The sequence below is a fragment of the Oncorhynchus tshawytscha genome, linkage group LG07, assembly GCF_018296145.1.
Source record: "Oncorhynchus tshawytscha isolate Ot180627B linkage group LG07, Otsh_v2.0, whole genome shotgun sequence".
Taxonomy (NCBI): Eukaryota; Metazoa; Chordata; class Actinopteri; order Salmoniformes; family Salmonidae; genus Oncorhynchus; species Oncorhynchus tshawytscha.
The window spans coordinates 40265503-40281003 of NC_056435.1; the positions used below are offsets into that span (position 1 = coordinate 40265503).

The following is a 15501-nucleotide window of genomic DNA, read 5'->3' on the forward strand; positions in this document are numbered from 1 at the left end:
AATTCACATGGCTTTGATACATCAGTAATCTAATTCACAAGTCACTGTGTAGATGTACTCAAGTATTAGCTCTATACTGTTCCATCACTTTGTGCATTGGAACAGACAAGTTAGTCATCATATGTGTAGAACCTGGGTGAGAAATTCTGACAATGCCATTGTTATTTCTGTGACTTGTGAAAGTACAAGTGGAAGCGGAGAGATGATAACTGCTGTGTGCAGGGCCTGTTCTGCTGCAGTGCGATACAGCTAGGCCCCCTGGGAGGTGTGAACTCTTCGGTTTCTGGTGAGCTCTGTATGTTTCTGAATGGTAGGGGATGGAACAGCCACGTACAAAGAGTAACATGCTGGTCAGTGTGTCTTCTCCTTCAGTAACTCATCTGAACTGAGGGGGGAAATATTTGACATTGCTCTTGGTTCATTTGGCCTTACTGTGAATGACTTGTTTCAGTCAGGACCCAGTCCAGTCAGTACAAGGTGCCAAAAACGTTGAGCGTAGCAGAGCCCATCCAGCAGCTACGTCTACACTAAGCACTTTATCAAAGAAAATCAATAGCTTTTTTATTAGCCACCACATCCTCCTGCATCCACCGCCACTGTATGGACACATCTCTGAGCCTGGGACACTGCCATGAGGGTGCTTCTATAGTCTACGAAGACAGAGTCCACTGGCACAGCATTATGATGACAGACTGCAGGAAGGGCACTCTAGGCCGCTGACAGGGACCAAACCCTACAGCGAATCCAGCACGACTAGAAGGAACGTTCTGGAGAAACTGGTTGAGGCAACGGAATCAATAGGCCTAGTATCATGGCACTTTTCAGTCAGTACAATTCACAGCAGGCATAACAATATCTTTATCAACCCAAACTCAGCCATATCCACAAACCAGTGTGAGGCGGTCTGTCATCATCTGGAAGAACACCGTGCTCAAATCACGCTGATCCCACAGAGCTGGAGCCAAGCTGGGCCATCTGAGGCTAGCTAGGAGATTCCTCAGTGAGGACGGAGAAAGGTCAGAGTGCAGGTCATGGTGAGAAAAAGACGTCTCGCCATCTATAATTTGGGTGATCAATATGAGGTAAGGCAGTGTCTTGTAGGCAGCAAGCACTGACATAGCAAGGAGGTCATTTAGTTGCATTGAGTTTGCTGTGTAACAGTAACAAGGTTTACAGCTCTGCTGAATACTGTGACTCACTTTAGAGTGCATGTTACACCTAACAGGAACATAAAACACTCACACAGTGGGTTGCCTTTCTGACTGCTGTGCATCAGGTCACACTGCTGCAGAGGAAGGGACGTGTGATAATTACACAGGTTCTCACACTGTGTGTGTGTGTGTGTGTGTGTGTGTGTGTGTGTGGTGTTTTCACACATTTAACTATACTTGTAAGTACCAGAAGTCCTCACAAGAATAGTAAACCACCTAAAGAGAAGTGAAAACATTTTGCCTGTCCTCACTTGTAAAAAAGGCTAGATGAGGCTTAGGGGTTAGGGTAAATATGTATCAATTGTTGGTTGCCTAAAAGTCCTCATAACCAGTGTGTGTGTGTGCTGTGGTGTAAACTACTTAAGTAAAAATACTTTGGGGTAATTGTACTTGAATATTTATATATATATATACACATGTATGTATATTTTCTTACCCCCTTTTCACCCCAATTGGCAGTTACAGTCTTGTCCCATCGCTGCAACTCCCTTACGGACTCGGGAGAGGCGAAGGTCGAGAGCCGTGTGTCCTCCGAAACACAACCCAACCAGGCCACACTGCTTCATGACACAATGCCCACTTAACCCACTAATGTCAGCATGCACTGCGGCCAGCCCGCCACAGGAGTCGCTAGTGCGCAATGGGACAAGGACATCCCTGCCGGCCAAACCCTCCCCTAACCCGGACGATGCTGGGCCAATTGTGCGCCACCCCATTGGTCTCCCGGTTGCGGCCGGCTGTGACAGGGCTTGGACTTGAACCCAGAATAGTGACCCAGCTAGCACTGCGATGCAGTGTCTTAGACCACTGCACCACCTTGCACTCCATACATTTTCCCTGACTCCCAAAAGTACATTTTGAATGCTTAGCAAGACAGGAAAATGGTCCAATTCACAGACTTATCAAGAGAACACGTGGTCATCCCTTCTGCCTCTGATCCAGCAGACTCCCTAAACACAAATGCATCTTTAGTAAATGATGTCTGAGTGTTGGACTGTGCCACTGGCTATCCGTACATTTAAAAAACGTTGCTGTCTGCTTTGCTTAATATAAGTACTTTTGATACTTAAGTATATTTAGAACCAAATAGTAGTATTTTATTGGGTGACTTCCACTTGAGTAACTTTCTATTAAGGTATTACAATTGTGTGTGTGTGTGTGTGTGTCTAACAGCTCTTATGAAGCTAGACTGGCCACTACATCTTGACTTGAGGATTATTAAAGAGCTCTGTTCAGGGAAGACTCCCTCAGAAGAATCCAGGAAGCTCTCCTTTGTATGACTACTGTATTGTGTATCAGTCTGGTCATCCCCCTGTCGTCTGATGCTGCGCTACAGTTACATCAGTCTCTGAAACTGTGTGCTTGTAACTAGAGATCAGACATTAGGTCTTAAACATTTACTTGTAATTACCCCCAGTGGTCCTTACCAAAGCCCTATAGTAGGCCCTTTCCAGGTGGACAGAACATAACATTTATGAAGGACATTGGGCACAGAAACATCTTTACAGTTGTATTAATGTAGGAGAAATGCTTCGCATAGCCTATCGTCATCCCAACAGGCACACAAAGCATTCACGACTTTGCCATAAAACATGTTTGGTGTCATCTAGCAGAACCTCTTATCCAGAGTGACTAGACTAACAGTATAACTGTTTTCAAATCTTGTCACATAGGTCTCAGCTAGAGTAAAACTCACCTAAGGATATTCAGTATCAACACAGATCTGCCTTGCCCTCCTTTCTCTGCTGCTGCTAGCTACATGAAACAACTTACTGCACCAAACCCCTGCCTCTCCTCACCTCCCCCTAGTGCTGCTCGCCCCCGCCTTGGACCAGAGCCCAGAGCTCAAAAGCAGCCTCAGCATCCTTGTCCGCTGCTCCAACCTCAGCATGAGTGTATACACACACACACACACGCGCGCGCGCGAGTGCACACTTTCATAGAATAACACACAGCCAGCCTACCACAGCAAACTGTCACAACCTTTGGGCCACCAAACCTACAACATTATAAAAAATGTTTCTTTACATGTCTAGCTGGAGTTTGTTGCATAAAGATGACATTGTCTGCAACAGATGGGCACTGCAGCATTGACAGGAGCAGGTAAGGGTTCCAGCTCAAAACACACCACAGACTGTGTGTGTCTGTACCCTCACTGCAAAGCTATTTTAAGGTGGTTCTCTATAAATCTGACACCATGGCCAGTCCCTGGGATTCATTTAAGAGAACAGGACATGCATAAAACATGACAGACGCAGACAGAGAGACGGGGGAGACAGAGTAGAAATACACCCAGTGTAATATGGTATGCACAGACGCCACTCAGTGCAGCAAGAGCATCAAACCAGCGGATGGACAGATATAGAAGGAAGCACAGAGATCGTGAGAGAGGTATAAACAAAGACAGAATATTGCAGCATTGTATGCTATCTGCTCTGTGCTACAAGCACACACATCTACACAGTCGTTCAGAGGAGAGGGAGAAGAGATAGAGGGAGAGAGGCGCCTCAGCCATGATGATCTAGTCTAGTCTAACACCCACCTCTGCTCAGTGCGCTGGCTGCTGCCGATTCCTGGCGCAGCAATCTGAGCCTCCTGAAGTAGGGCTGGGATTGAGGTAGAGCAGAGCAGGGACGGAACAGCCAGCTTCCAAGAAGAAAAACACAGCGAGACGAGAGGAGTGAAGAGTGAGGAAGAATGAGAGGACTAGTGGATGCCTTCCCCTCTAGTATGTGTTCCTGTGTCAGTGGCTGTGTGTCTGAGCAACTGAAAGAATGGGCATGTCTGTCTGAGCATGAGACAGAAAGACTGAGACAAGGAGAGGGAGGGATAGAGAGAAAGACAGAGAGAGAGACAGAATGAATGTGTGTGTGTGATGAGTGAACCTAGAGAGTCAGTGTGAGTCAATGAGAACAGATGCATTAAAGGCACTCCCTCCCTCCCACACACACACCTCCCTTTGCACTGTCAGCGCTAGAGTAAGCATGCGGAGGAACAGAGGGAGACCGCGAGAGACAGACAGAAGGTGAGGAGAAGAGATGGAAGTGGGAAACAGCTTCCTCCAATATGAATTAAATGATGATTGGAGAGGAAGGAGACAATAGCAGCGTGTGCCTTTTCAGCCTTCTGATGGCAGGGAACCATTTTCTTAGACAGAAGGGCAAGCCTGTGTAGCTTATCACTGAAACACAAACAAAAGCCATGGATTGGGTTTAAAGACTGGCAAATTTAATCAAGCGTATGTGTGCTTGGGAAATGTAGCTGTTTACAAACGTTATCTGGACCATAGGAAAGCATTGGCCAATGAAGCTCAATAGCAGTCCAAGTTCCAATTCTAGCGAAACAAGCCATTCAAAATGAATAAGAGCAGGTCAATAAGCCTACATTTGGAACTTGGCAAAATATCTAATTCATTGCTTTACTCTTCCTCTTTTTGTTTATTTTCTCTGCGTATGTTTGTGGGGCTATGGTTTTCAGCTCAGTTTCCCTGATTGTGTTAGTGTGCCTCCGTGTGTGTGAAGCCCAGAACCCCGGGGGACTAATGTGGCTCTACTGTTGTGTACTACTGTCCTTGGTCTCTCTCTCCGAGCTAAAGCCCGGTCACGACATCACCAGCTTCTGTTCCAGCAGCTCCACCTCGACTCCACCCTTTCACATGTCCCAGCAGTGAAGGGTGTCACTCAGACAGCTATGCATCCAGAGGAACTGTGCCATGCTGAATTAGAACAGATCCATGCATTTTCATTGAGTAGTTTGAGGAACCTTAGATAGGTCAAGGAGAATGCTACTTGGGCTTCTTCTACAATCCCTTTTCCTTCATCATGACCCAGGAAGGAAAATGGTATCTGCCAAGTTGCATATTACACATTGATAAACGTGTAATAGATCTAGCTTGATTCAGTGACACGATTCAGAAATGGTCTAAACTGACCTATATTCCTGCTGCTCTTACATAACCCCCATCTCCACCTCCATTGCTCCCAGGTGCTGGTGTTCTGTATGCTGCTCTGTAACCAGAGTGAGTATGTGAAGTGTATTAGGATGCTCCGCTCTGAATCGGAGCCAGACAGCGCCATGAGGGAAGGCTGGGCGTGGCTCCTGTTCCTGCCAGGTGCTTAAGTATTTGCCCTCCTCACTAGCAGCTGGGTACTTCAGAACAGCCCAACCAATTACATTAACCTCTCACTCACTACCCAGGGACAGCACAGAAATGCAAGGCGCATAACTGAGACCAAAATGCTCTCGTATTAGTTTATCTGGATTCACATATAGCCCTAGGGCCTAATGGTGGTACGTATAATAATAGCCTATACATCAGTATAATGGGATTCATCTCAGCATGGCCTACTCAGTAGAAACAGGTTCATTAGTATGGCCTGCTATGTTCAATTATATTAGAACAGATTGGCTAATTAGAATGGTCAGATTAATTTACATTAGGCTACCATTGAACAGCTAGATTAATTTACTCATTATTACATGGTAATGCCACAGGAAACCAAAAATAAAAGGAGCGGTCAAACTCTAGCTATGTACAGTAGATGAGGACATTTAGATTGCATCTTTGCAAATCAATGAAAACAGGTTGAGTTGTTCATCAGTGCCTCTGACTGATGCATCATGGCGAGTGAGTGAGCCTGCTGTCCTAAAAGGATTGCTCCTGAGTTGGATTGGGCGGTATTCCGATTTGTTTTACCTCCATACCAACCTTGTGCCATACTGGGATATTCGGTAATACCGGTACTGAAAACAAGGGGTGCTATTTTCAAACCCATTGGGACTCTGTAATCTGAAGGTTAGCAATGCTAACAAGTAAATGCAAAGTCCCATAAAGAATGCTAACTAAATGCTAACTAAATGCTTACAAGCGCATTGCGAACATTTTATAGTCTCTGACCTAAACTATACGCAGGACAGACATCCCAGCTCATAAAGTTATACATGTAAATCCAAAATGCTACTCACAGTTTGATCCACGCACAAAACAAATAGACAGCATGGTTCTTGATCAGGAGGGGGTTCTCTGCTGTTATCATACGTAGCTTGATTTTTTTTTACAAGAAGCTAACCATTTAGCTATATAGCTAACTAGCTACTAAATTAGCAAACCAAATGCACAGCTTTAGAGGATTTAGCTCATTTTAGACAATTAACTTGTAACTATTTAGTTATTTCGCTGGCAAACAATTAGTTGTGAATTCCATACTGTAAATAGATTGCCTGGCACGTGCTGCACAAAAGTTTGTGACTCACAAAGCTTCGGTCTCTTGTCATTGTGTGCTTGTAACCAAACACCACAAATCGGGACTACCAGTAAACTTCATAATGAAAAATTATGTGACAGGTTAAATGAAAAACGCAATATTCTTTATATCCAAATGTATTGCACATGTTGACTGCAGATATTTACTTACAAATATTCAAATGTATTTTAAAATACTAAGAAATAAGTTTAAATCAGTATTGAAAAAGCATCGCGTGGCTATTTCCAAATAGCCTGGTGTATGGTATACACAGTGTCTTCAGAGGCGTTACAGCCTGAGTTTCTCACCCATCGACACACAATACCTCATAATGTAAAAAATTAAGACAAAGTGTAAACATGTTTTGACATTTTTCCAAATGTATTGAAAATGAAATACAGAAATGTAATTTACATAAGTACTCTCAGCCCTGAGCCAATACACGTTAGACTCACCTTTGGCAGCAATTACAGCTGTGAGTCTTACTGGGTAAGTCTCTAAGAGCTTCACACACCTGGATTGTACAACCTCTCAAGTTGGTTGTTGGTCATTGCTAAACTGCCCTTTTCAAGTCTAGCCATAGATGTTGAAGCCAATTTAAGTCAAATATGTAACTAGGCCACTCAGAAATATTCAATGTCATCTTAGTAAGCAACTCCAGTGTATATTTGGCCTTGTGTTTTAGGTTATTGTCCTGCTGAAAGGTGAATTTGTCTCCTAGTATCTGTTGGAAATCAGACAACTAGGTTTTCCTCTAGGATTGTGCCTGTGCTTAGCTCTATTCCATTTATTTTAATCATAAAAAACTCAATAGTCCTTGCCGATGACATAACCAATGTTCCCACTAACTTCCAGAGAGTGTTTACTGTGAACACTGAGGCTGTACCCACTTTAAGTTACAGTTTTAACAGTGGCCAAGTAGGCTACTGTGGTTATTTGATCAAAATGTAGGCCTACCAGAGTGACTTACCATTAAAACAATGGAGAAAATGCATCCCATAACATTTTAACAGAGAAGTAGCTGTTTTATCATTCAGCCTACATTAGCAGCCAATATGTGGTGTTCAATGTAGGCCTGCCTACATTTCATGAGACTTTTGAAAAAAAGGAGGTGACTGAAAATGCAAGAAACTACTTTAGAAATTCCAGAGAATCAGACAAATTATGCTACCGTCTGCCTATGGCTACTTAGCTTATTCAATCCCAAAATACAACACTGCCCTTTAAGAAGAAAAAAACTTGATTTCAAAGATGGACAGAAATGTACACGTTTTGTGCTCTTGTAGGAAGCAATCACTCCCCTATTGCTGACTACAAATGATCTATAACTGGGATAATAACTCACTAACTAGCAAAGGATATTAGAGCATTGGGCCAGTAACCGAAAGGTTTCTGGATCGAATCCCCGAGCTGACAAGATACAAATATGTCATTCTGCCCCTGAGCAAGGCAGTTAACACACTGTTCCCGGGCGCCGAAGACGTGGATATCGATTAAGGCAGCCCCTCGCACCTCTCTGATTCAGAGGGGTTGGATTAAATGCAGGAAGACACATTTCAGTTGTACAACTGAATAGGTATCCCCCTTTCCCTTTTTATTAACAAAACATAGCTACATGCAGCTCTTGCTTTGATCTCCAAACAAGCGCATCTACTCACGACCACTCGTGCTGTAAACAGTCCAGTTCAAAGTAAACGCACAGATCAACGGCAATGGTATATTTGCATATAGGCCTACGGCAGCTCTGATTGGTTATGCTGCACCGGTCAATGTAGAGTACAGTGTCAATGCAACAGAATCTTACTCCGATGCGTTCTGCCTACAACAAAATCTCTTGCATAGTTGGTTTTGTTTTGGTATGTTCCATTGAAAGTAGCTAACATTGCGTTGATTTGATCACAATTGCCACAGTAAAGGGAAATGTTGATAGTGTTAACTAACAGGGGAAACTGAAGTTCAATCTTGTGCTTCTCTCCATGTGATTTTTATTCTGCACTGCAGGCCCAGGGAGCTGCATGGCTGTCTTGGGGCTACAGCATGCCCGCATGCAGTTTAGAGAGAACCTATGTCCATAACATGATGCAGCCACCACCATGCTTGAAAATATGAAGAGTGGGACTTAGTGATGTGTTGTGTTGGATTTGCCCCAAACATAAGGACATACAGTAAATGTAATTTCTTTGAGACATTTTTTGCAGTTTTACTTTAGTGCCCAAACAGGGTGCATGTTTTGGAATAGTTTTATTTTGTACAGGCTTCCTTCCTTTCACGCTGTCATTTAGGTTACTATTGTGGAGAAACTACAATGATGTTGATCCATCCTCAGTTCTCCTGTTACAGCCATTAAACTCTGTAACTGTTTTAAAGTCCCCACTGAAATCCCTGAGCGGTTTCCTTCCTCTCCATCCACTGAGTTAGGAAGGACAACTGTATCTTTGTAGTGACTGGGTTTATTGATAAACCATCCAAAGTGTAATTAATAACTTCAATATGCTTAAAGGGATATTCCATGTCTGTTATTAAAAATGAATAATAAAACAATCTACCAATAGGTGAACTTCTTTGTGAGGCATTGGAAAATCTCCCTGGTCTTTCTGGTTGAATCTGTTTTTGAACTTCACTGGACAACTGAGGGTCCTTATAGATAAAAGTTATTCAAATATCACGTTAAACACTATTATTGCACACAGAGTGAGTCCTTGCAACTTATGTGACTTGTTAAGCAAATGTTTACTCCTGAACTTATTTAGGCTTGTCATAACAATGGGTTGAATACTTATTGACTCAAGACATTACAGCTTTTCACTTATAATTAATTTGTAAAACAATTCTAAAAACATAATTCCACTTTAACATTATGGTGTATTGTGTGTAGGCCAGTGACACAAAATCTCAATTTGATACATTTTAAATTCAGGCTGTAACAAAAAACGTGGAAAAAGTCAAGGGGTATAGATACTTTCTGAAGACATTGTACGATATACGGCCCAAGACACTCGTGAGACAGCCACAGAAGCCAGTAAGTCTTCGCCAACTCTCATTGGGGATTACTACACACTGTACAAGCAACAGGTATTAAGCAAACAAATAACAGGCTGAGGCATTAGTCTATAACTTCTTGAATTATACAGAGCATTTCATGCCACACTAAGCCCATAACATAGTATGGAATGCAATGATTCAGTCCTCACTGGACTGAAGTGACCGGTCTCTAATGACATACATAAGAAAGAGGTGACTGTGCAACTAGCTAGGCCTACAACTCCAATACTTTGTTGGTGTAGAGGGGTAGCGTGAAGTGAACATTTTGAATGCTGGGAAATACTGATTGGGGAGGACACATTTTAGTGCTGAGCGATTAGTACTTTATGAGGTTGGGTCAGTTTGATTATTAAAAAATAATTAACGTGAAAGATTAGTGGAATCTGTGTGGGTAGCTGGACAGGTAGGATGACTGACAGTGAAGGTGAACAGGTGGTCACGTGTCAGGTGACAGAGGAATGGATGAGACTGAGGCAGGAATTCCTTTAACCATCAAGTGGTATATTTACTGAGTAGTGTGGATTCATGGACGCACAGAACTTCTGGATCAGATGGAGTTAAGGAAGAGAAAGCAACGAGATCAGGCGATGGCAATTTCCTCCTTTTATGGAGTTGAGATCTGTCGGACCTTTCCACCTGACCTAATTAAAGCGCCCCTGGCCCAGCTGAGTAAATGGCAATGAATTTTATAAAGGATTATTCCACCAACTCCATGGGCCTTTTCTACACATGGTTTTGGATTACAATGATTTTAAAGCGTTTTAATGGATATCCCAAAGCCAAAAATATTGAAAATGTAATTGCCAAAACATTGAAAATATTCCATTGTCTCCGCCAGGCTCACATTGGGTAAACATCAAACAAGAAAATGACTATGAAATAATACAATATTCATTTGTGTATATTACTTTTTTTTTTTATTACTTTATTAGTTTTAATTCTTTAAAGTAATCATCTCATCTCTGCTCAGGCAGTATCAGTCAGCAAGCCGCTGCAAGATCATCTCCCTGAGCTGACAAGGTAAAAATCTGTTGTTCTGCCCCTGAACAAGGCAGTTAACCCACTGTTCCTAGGCCGTCATTGAAAATAAGAAGTTGTTCTTAACTGACTTGCTTAGTTAAATGAAGGTTAAATAAATGCTGCAGAGCTGTCTGATGAAATCACTTAACTACTTCTTCAAAGAAGATAAGGTATACTTTCACAAGCTGTCTCTGGCCCCCTCTTTATGTGTTGTGTACATTCCTTTCTCATGCGGTTTATGCGGTCTGTATGTATCTAACCTAACATGATCTGTATCTAATGACGAGACGTTCATGTCTATGCCCTAACAATGGGAGTCGTTGTCCAAAAGGCTGGAAGGCAAGCGACAAGCTTAGGTCCAAAATAAGCCCATTGAATCGCATTATGCTTATTTTGGACAGATTTTGGCGAGAGTGAAACCTCTCGCATCGCCTCTTCCTCTCTGATCAGTCTATTCACACTGAAAAAACTGGGGCAATGGCTTATGGTCATTGCAGTTAATTACCACGTTCGTGCACCAAACCAGGTTGAATATTTTCTTAATGCAAACAACAACTCCCTTCAGCCTAGCGTCCCACATAGTTCTAAACGTGATTTCTCAGATTTCTCTTGTGAATGATTTGATTTCACTCTTGAGAAAACACGCATTGGGCACACACAAAAACGTAATAAAATGGAACTCAAGTAATTGAAACCGATGTCATTCAATTAGTTGTTTAATAACCCCCCCTCCCCCCAATTGTGGTTAATCGCTCAGCACTAACACATTTATAGCCTCATACATATTAGCCTGCTTACAGTGGGCTGCCCTTGAGTATTTGAGCTGTAACGGCAAACATGGCAGCCATTTTACAATTCATTATGATAGAATTCCAGCTATAAATGTCTGGCTTGGTATATTTTGCTTATGCAAATCCTAATTACATTATCACAGGCGCACAGCAGACGGCCTAATAATTGATATAGTGATGAGTGCCATACCCACTGATAGAGTTCAGCCATTCTCATTAACCCCTGCAATTGGAAATGTTCTAGATCGAAATCTAATGAATCGCTTCAATTACCTTGTCATAACATCTCCAGAAATAAGTACTTGATCATCCTGCTCTGGAGACACCACAACTCAAAGAGCTCTCCAAACAATGTTCCCAACAATGTTCCCTCCCAATCAAGGGCTTCAGTCTATGCTAATTAGCCTATCGGGGATAACTTTGTGTCAAATATTGTACACAACAAAAACAAAGCCTGAGTGTCATACTGTGCAGTCGTGAAGTGGTAGGCCAATGTCAACACAACTGGTGCTCTGCTTTCTTCAATAACCACATTTTCAATGGTATGCCAGGCAGTGAACTCTGATGTGCACCACAGTCAAAACTGTGTCAGTTTGTTTACTGATGTTAAGTGCCTACATGGAAGGTAAACAACATCTCAATGGTTCATGTCGCATTGAGATGTTGATCCTCTGCATGTGTCCATCTCTTGTGTAGCGTATCTGATGCAAATGGTTTGCCAATTGAGTTCACTAGGCCTACCTGAAAAAACAAGAATAACCTCTTCATTTCTCTATAGGGGGGGGTCTAATCAGGTGATTCACCAATTTCTATAATTGCATCATTTAACCAATGAGTCAAAGTCACTTCACCCTGGCCCTCCCCCACCTAGTCCAGAAATAGGAAGGCATACAGGCCTCCAGCTCTCTACTGTACAGCTGCTCAAGCAGAATAATACATGCTACCATGCATGTCCAACAGGAAAAACATGTAACATGTCATAAATAAGCTATCCAACTGGAAGATGACAACATAGTGACATGAATGAGACTGTGCCAGAGGGTACCCTCTGATGATGTTTGAAGCCTTATCGTGGCATCAATTCAGATGTTAATGACGCTTGAGTTTCGCTGCTTTTCAATTTTAACATAAGCTTGAATAACATATCATATACATTTATGTACAGTGCATTCGGAAAGCATTCAGACCCCTTGACTTTTCCCACATCTTGTTACGTTACAGCCTTATTCTAGAATTAATTAAATGGTTTCTTTTCCTCATCAATCTACACACAATACCCCATAATGACAAAGCAAAAACATGTTTTTAGAAATATCACATTTACATAAGTATTCAGCCCTTGGCTATGAGACTTGAAATTGAGCTCAGGTGCATCCGGTTTCCATTGATCATCCTTGAGACTGACAACTGTCCACCTGTGGTAAAATCAATTGATTGTACATGATTTGGAAAGGGACACATGTAACCTTTATTTAACTAGACGAGTCAGTTAATAACACGTTCTTATTTTCAATGACGGCCGAGGAACTGTGGGTTAACTGCCTTGTTCAGTGGCAGAACGACAGATTTTTACAGTGTCAGCTCGGGGATTCAATCTTGCAACCTTACAGTTAACGAGTCCAACGCTCTAACCACCTTGCACTCCACAAGGAGCCTGCCTGTTACGCGAATGCAGTAAGAAGCCAAGGTAAGTTGCTAGCTAGCATTAAACTTATCTTATAAAAAACAATCAATCATAATCACCAATTAACTACACATGGTTGATGATATTACTAGTTTATCTAGCGTGTCCTGCGTTGCATATATTCGATGCATTGCGCATTCCCGAAAAAGGACTTACGTTGCTCCAACGTGTACCTAACCATAAACATCAATGCCTTTCTTAAAATCAATACACAGAAGTACATATTTTTAAACCTGCATATTTAGCTAAAAGAAACAGTTTAGCAGGCAATATTAACCAGGTGAAATTGTGTCTCTTCTCTTGCATTCATTGCACGCAGAGTCAGGGAATATGCAACAGTTTGGGCCGCATGGCTCGTTTCAAACTAATTCTCCAGAAGTATTATGACATAACATTGAAGGTTGTACAATGTAACAGCAATATTTAGACTTGTCACCTGTTAGATAAAATATGGAACGGTTCCGTATTTCTCTGAAAGAATAAACGTTTTGTTTTCGAAATGATAGTTTCCGGATTCAACCATATTGTCACGAACCGGCTCAAAGCCCGTAAGGGGTGTTGAAAGGTGCCAAAGCAAACAAACAAAAGGCCACCAAGAACCACAACAGCATCTACAAAGGTGTCTGCATGGACAGAGTCTCTCCCATGAATGTGGAAGAGGTCTATTTATCCTGGGAGACACCTGACCCAGGTGTTTCCCATGTAGCTGACGACCCTCCCAACTCCGCCCACCGGCATCCTAATAAGGAAACAAGAACAAAGAGAGAATACGGCAGACAGAGTGGGAGGGTCGTCACATTCCCCCCCATAAAACCGGGGACCAACAAGGGCCCCGGAAAAACGACACAGCCTCTGCATCCCAAATTGACACAGCTTCTGCGTCCCAAATTGACACATCCTCTGCGTCCCAAATTGACACAGCCTCTGCGTCCCAAATTGACACAGCCTCTGCGTCCCAAATTGATGAGGGGTTATGTGTTCACACCTCCACCCACCACTGCGACTTGAATGCTCTAGTCGGCTGGCCCTCGCTACATATTCGTCGCCAGACCCACTGGCTCCAGGTCATCTACAAGTCCATGCTAGGTAAAGCTCCGCCTTATCTCAGTTCACTGGTCACGATGGCAACACCCATCCGTAGCACGCGCTCCAGCAGGTGTATCTCACTGATCATCCCTAAAGCCAACACCTCATTTGGTCGCCTTTCGTTCCAGTTCTCTGCTGCCTGTGACTGGAACGAATTGCAAAAAAAAAATCGCTGAAGTTGGAGACTTTTATCTCCCTCACCAACTTCAAACATCTGCTATCTGAGCAGTTAACCGATCGCTGCAGCTGTACATAGTCTATCGGTATATAGCCTACCCAATTTACCTACCTCATCCCCATACTGTTTTTATTTACTTTTCTGCTCTTTTGCACACCAATATCTCTACCTGTACATGACCATCTGATCATTTATCACTCCAGTGTTATTAATCTGCAAAATTGTAATTATTCGCCTACCTCCTCATGCCTTTTGCACACTATGTTTATAGACTCCCCGTTTTTTCTACTGTTATTGACTTGTTAATTGTTTACTCCATGTGTAACTCTGTGTTGTCTGTTCACACTGCTATGCTTTATCTTGGCCAGGTCGCAGTTGCAAATGAGAACTTGTTCTCAACTAGCCTACCTGGTTAGAATTATGTACTAAAGAACAGCTGTTGAAGATCGCTGAACACTACAAGGTTAAATGATTGAAATTAGTGAAATTCTGTTTCGTTGGAAGTGACTATGAATCGTTGGAAGTGACTATGAATCGTTGGAAGTGACTATGAATGAATTGTTGGGAGTTGTAAAAATTAAGGACCCTGATGTTCTTTTCGTTGGAGTTTGTAGCTGTTGTGGTCTTTTGTGCCATGTTCCTGAATGTTTACGTGACTGACCATTGGTTGGGGTTGTCATGTTCTATCTTTCCTGTCTGTTCCCTCCTGGTCTTGTTTTCTTCTTTCCTCTTAATTAAAAATAAATAAATAATTTCACCTTTATTTAACAGGTCCTCTGATGGAAAGCGAATGAACTTGTGTACATGAGACACCATAGTCATAAGTAAATAATCTTGCTCAACCCCTCTGCTGAGCACATCAGACCACAACCAGAGAAATGACAATCACCCTGAGCACCACAGAAGAGAGATGAGATACGGAGCTTCCCCAAAACCTACAATAACTCAACCCTAGTCTTCATGCAGATTTGCGGTGGGTATTTACGCACTGTAGCCCGCTGGCAAGGAAATAGAACTCCCCAGCATGCTGGCAAATTCCACCAAGCCACAGATGTGCCCCAGAGACAACTGCTCAGTCCACAGACACCACACAAAAATAACAAACATTAACCATGCCCAACATGTCCAAAAATGAAACACGTCGCTAAGCCTATCAGGGGTAAAAGGCTATAGCACCGTGTAGCATGTTCCACTACCCTACACAAATCTCCTACCGAGGTACACAGCTGATTTACTCACATCTGGA

General features: G+C 42.6%; 1 protein-coding gene across 4 annotated transcripts in view; it reads right to left on the reverse strand.

Annotated features, from left to right (window-relative positions):
* Positions 1-15501, reverse strand: part of LOC112254497 (voltage-gated potassium channel subunit beta-2) — a 171076-nt gene that overhangs the window by 153621 nt on the left and 1954 nt on the right. Inside the window, exon 1 of one of the 4 annotated variants that reach the window (XM_042324399.1) lies at positions 3754-4081. The exons of the other annotated variants lie outside the window; for them this stretch is intronic. The gene's annotated coding sequence lies outside the window, so the exon portion shown is untranslated. Of the gene's footprint in view, positions 1-3753; positions 4082-15501 lie in introns of those variants that run through there. 4 annotated transcript variants of the gene reach the window in all.